Source organism: Nothobranchius furzeri, unplaced genomic scaffold (genome assembly GCF_043380555.1).
Source record: "Nothobranchius furzeri strain GRZ-AD unplaced genomic scaffold, NfurGRZ-RIMD1 Scf065, whole genome shotgun sequence".
NCBI classification, from domain to species: Eukaryota; Metazoa; Chordata; class Actinopteri; order Cyprinodontiformes; family Nothobranchiidae; genus Nothobranchius; species Nothobranchius furzeri.
Window position 1 is genome coordinate 72,501 of NW_027223082.1, and position 4,948 is coordinate 77,448.

A 4,948-nucleotide genomic window follows, 5' to 3' on the forward strand; every position below is an offset into this window, starting at 1 on the left:
GCTGCAGCCAGCCTCCAGCAGCCAGCCTCCAGCAGCTGATGGCGGGGTGCAGGAGCAGCAGCCAGCCTCCAGCAGCTGATGGCGGGGTGCAGGAGCAGCAGGCAGCCTCCAGCAGCTGATGGCGGGGTGGAGGAGCAGAAGCCAGCCTCCAGCAGCTGATGGCGGGGTGCAGGAGCTGCAGCCAGCGTCCAGCAGCTGATGGTGGGGTGGAGGAGCTGCAGCCAGCGTCCAGCAGCTGATGGTTGGGTGGAGGAGCAGCAGCCAGCCTCCAGCAGCCAGCCTCCAGCTAGTGATGGCGGGGTGGAGAAGCAGGCAGCCTCCATCAGCTGATGGCGGGGTGGAGGAGCAGAAGCCAGCCTCCAGCTGGTGATGGCGGGGTGCAGGAGCTGCAGGCAGCCTCCAGCAGCTGATGGCGGGGTGCAGGAGCTGCAGGCAGCCTCCAGCAGCTGATGGCGGGGTGGAGGAGCTGCCAGCCAGGGTCCAGCAGCTGATGGTGGGGTGGAGGAGCTGCAGCCAGCGTCCAGCAGCTGATGGTTGGGTGAGGAGCAGCAGCCAGCCTCCAGCAGCTGATGGCGGGGTGCAGGAGCAGCAGCCAGCCTCCAGCAGCTGATGGCGGGGTGGAGGAGCTGCAGCCAGCCTCCAGCAGCCAGCCTCCAGCTAGTGATGGCGGGGTGGAGAAGCAGGCAGCCTCCATCAGCTGATGGCGGGGTGGAGGAGCAGAAGCCAGCCTCCAGCTGGTGATGGCGGGGTGCAGGAGCTGCAGGCAGCCTCCAGCAGCTGATGGCGGGGTGGAGGAGCTGCAGCCAGCCTCCAGCAGCCAGCCTCCAGCTAGTGATGGCGGGGTGGAGAAGCAGGCAGCCTCCATCAGCTGATGGCGGGGTGGGAGGAGCAGAAGCCAGCCTCCAGCAGCTGATGGCGGGGTGCAGGAGGTGCAGGCAGCCTCCAGCAGCTGCTGGCGGGGTGCAGGAGCAGCAGGCAGCCTCCAGCAGCTGATGGCGGGGTGCAGGAGCTGCAACCAGCCTCCAGCTGGTGATGGCGGGGTGGAGGAGCTGCAGCCAGCCTCCAGCAGCCAGCCCCCAGCAGCTGATGGCGGGGTGGAGGAGCAGAAGCCAGCCTCCAGCAGCTGATGGTGGGGTGCAGGAGCTGCAGCCAGCCTCCAGCAGCCAGCCTCCAGCTGGTGATGGCGGGGTGGAGGAGCAGCAGCAGACAGCCTCCAGCAGCCAGCCAGCCTCCAGGAGCTGATGGCGGTGTGTGGGAGCAGCAGCCAGCCTCCAGCGTTCAGCCAGCATCCATCAGCTGATGGCGGTGTGAAGGAGCTGCAGCCAGCCTCCAGCAGGTCATGGTGGGGTGGAGGAGCAGCAGCCAGCCTCCAGCAGCTGATGGCGGGTTGCAGGAGCTGCAGCCAGCCTCCAGCAAATGATGGCGGGGTGCAGGAGCTGCAGGCAGCCTCCAGCAGCTGATGGCGGGGTGCAGGAGCAGCAGGCAGCCTCCAGCTGCTGATGACGGGGTGCAGGAGCTGCAACCAGCCTCCAGCTGGTGATGGTGGGGTGGAGGAGCTGCAGGCCAGCCTCGAACAGCTGATGGCAGGGTGCAGGAGCAGCAGCCAGCCTCCAGCAGCTGATGGCGGGGCGCAGGAGCTGCAGGCAGCCTCCAGCAGCTGATGGCGGGGGTGCAGGAGCAGCAGCCAGCCTCCAGCTGGTGATGGCGGGTGAAGGAGCTGCAGCCAGCCACCAGCAGCTGATGGCGGGGTGCAGGAGCTGCAGCAGCCTCCAGCAGCTGATGGCGGGGTGCAGGAGCTGCAGCAGCCTCCAGCAGCTGATGGCGGGGTGGAGGAGCTGCAGCCAGCGTCCAGCAGCTGATGGTGGGGTGGAGGAGCTGCAGCCAGCGTCCAGCAGCTGATGGTTGGGTGGAGGAGCAGCAGCCAGCCTCCAGCAGCTGATGGCGGGGTGCAGGAGCAGCAGCCAGCCTCCAGCAGCTGATGGCGGGGTGGAGGAGCTGCAGCCAGCCTCCAGCAGCCAGCCTCCAGCTAGTGATGGCGGGGTGGAGAAGCAGGCAGCCTCCATCAGCTGATGGCGGGGTGGGAGGAGCAGAAGCCAGCCTCCAGCTGGTGATGGCGGGGTGGCAGGAGCTGCAGGCAGCCTCCAGCAGCTGATGGCGGGGTGGAGGAGCTGCAGCCAGCCTCCAGCAGCCAGCCTCCAGCTAGTGATGGCGGGGTGGAGAAGCAGGCAGCCTCCATCAGCTGATGGCGGGGTGGAGGAGCAGAAGCCAGCCTCCAGCAGCTGATGGCGGGGTGCAGGAGGTGCAGGCAGCCTCCAGCAGCTGATGGCGGGGTGCAGGAGCAGCAGGCAGCCTCCAGCAGCTGATGGCGGGGTGCAGGAGCTGCAACCAGCCTCCAGCTGGTGATGGCGGGGTGGAGGAGCTGCAGCCAGCCTCCAGCAGCCAGCCCCAGCAGCTGATGGCGGGGTGGAGGAGCAGAAGCCAGCCTCCAGCAGCTGATGGTGGGGTGCAGGAGCTGCAGCCAGCCTCCAGCAGCCAGCCTCCAGCTGGTGATGCGGGGTGGAGGAGCAGCAGCAGACAGCCTCCAGCAGCCAGCCAGCCTCCAGGAGCTGATGGCGGTGTGTGGGAGCAGCAGCCAGCCTCCAGCGTTCAGCCAGCATCCATCAGCTGATGGCGGTGTGAAGGAGCTGCAGCCAGCCTCCAGCAGGTCATGGTGGGGTGGAGGAGCAGCAGCCAGCCTCCAGCAGCTGATGGCGGGTTGCAGGAGCTGCAGCCAGCCTCCAGCAAATGATGGCGGGGTGCAGGAGCTGCAGGCAGCCTCCAGCAGCTGATGGCGGGGTGCAGGAGCAGCAGGCAGCCTCCAGCTGCTGATGACGGGGTGCAGGAGCTGCAACCAGCCTCCAGCTGGTGATGGTGGGGTGGAGGAGCTGCAGCCAGCCTCGAACAGCTGATGGCAGGGTGCAGGAGCAGCAGCCAGCCTCCAGCCAGCTGATGGCGGGGCGCAGGAGCTGCAGGCAGCCTCCAGCAGCTGATGGCGGGGTGCAGGAGCAGCAGCCAGCTCCAGCTGGTGATGGCGGGGTGAAGGAGCTGCAGCAGCCACCAGCAGCTGATGGCGGGGTGAAGGAGCTGCAGCCAGCCACCAGCAGCTGATGGCGGGGTGGAGGAGCTGCAGCCAGCGTCCAGCAGCTGATGGTTGGGTGGTGGAGGAGCAGCAGCCAGCCTCCAGCAGCTGATGGCGGGGTGCAGGAGCAGCAGCCAGCGTCCAGCAGCTGATGGTTGGGTGGAGGAGCAGCAGCCAGCCTCCAGCAGCTGCTGCGGGGTGCAGGAGCAGCAGCCAGCCTCCAGCAGCTGATGGCGGGGTGCAGGAGCTGCAGGCAGCCTCCAGCAGCTGATGGCGGTGTGCAGGAGCTGCAGCCAGCCTCCAGCAGCTGATGGCGGGGTGCAGGGGCTGCAGGCAGCCTCCAGCAGCTGATGGCGGGGTGCAGAGCTGCAACCAGCCTCCAGCTGGTGATGGCGGGGTGGAGGAGCAGCAGCCAGCCTCCAGGCAGCCAGCCTCCAGCTGCTGATGGCGGGGTGGAGGAACAGAAGCCTCCAGCAGCTGAGGCAGGGTGCAGGGAGCAGCAGCCAGCCTCCAGCTGGTGATGGCGGGTGGAGGAGCTGAAACCTGGGTCGGACCTGTCTGCAGCAGGGCCCATTACCACTCAGAAGCTGATGGCAGTGTGTGTTTAGGTCCCTGCGGGGTGGATGAGCTGAAACCTGGGTCAGACTTGGTGTGCAGCAGGGCTCAGCACCCTCCAGAAGCCGATGACAGTGTCTTTAACTCCCTGCCTGGTGGGAGGAGCTGAAAGCTGGGTCGGACCTGGTCTTTAGCAGAGGCTCAGCAGCCTCCAGAAGCTGATGGCAGTGTGTGTTTCATCCCCTGCGGGGTGGGAGAGCTGAAACGTGGTCGGACCTGGTCTGCAGCAGGGCCCATCACCATCCAGAAGCTGACGGCGGTGTGTGTTTAAGTCCCTGCGGGGTGGGAGAGCCATAACCTGGTCGGACCTGGTCTGCAGCAGAGCTCAGCAGCCTCCAGAACCTGATGGCAGTGTGTCTTTAATCCACTGCGGGGTGCAGGAGGCTGAAACCTGGGTCGGACCTGGTCTGCAGCAGGGCTCAGCAGCCAGCAGAAGGTGACGGCAGTGTGTGTTTAGTTCCCTGCGGGGTGCAGGAGCTGAAACCTGGGTCGGACCTGGTCTGCAGCAGAGCTCAGCAGCCAGCAGAAGGTGATGGCAGTGTGTGTTTAAGTCCCTGCCTGGTGGGAGAGCTGAAACCTGGGTCGGACCTGGTCTATAGAAGAGCTCAGCAGCCTCCAGAAGCTGATGGCAGTGTGTGTGTTTTTGGTCCCTGCGGGGTGCAGTAGCAGGAACCCGGGTCGGACCTGGTCTATAGCGGAGCTCAGCAGCCTCCAGCAGCTGATGCAGTGTGTGTTTAATTCCCTGCCTGGTGGGAGAGCTGTAACCCGGGTCGGCTTGGTCTGCAGCAGGGCCCATCACCATCCAGAAGCTGATGGCAGTGTGTCTTTAATTCCCTGCGGGGTGGAGGAGCAGAAACCTGGGTCGGACCTGGTCTATAGCAGAGCTCAGCAGCCTCCAGAAGCTGATGGCAGTGTGTGTTCAAGTCCCTGCGGGGTGGGAGAGCTGAAACCTGGGTCGGACCTGGTCTATAGAAGAGCTCAGCAGCCTCCAGCAGCTGATGGCAGTGTGTGTTTAAGTCCCTGCGGGGTGGGAGAGCTATATCCCGGGTCGGACCTGGTCTATAGCAGAGCTCAGCAGCCTCCAGCAGCTGATGGCAGTGGTGTGTTTAAGTCCCTGCGGGGTGGGAGAGCTGAAACCTCGGTCGGACCTGGTCTATGGCAGAGCTCAGCAGCCTCCAGAAGCTGATGGCAGCGTGCCTCTAAGTCCCTGCCTGG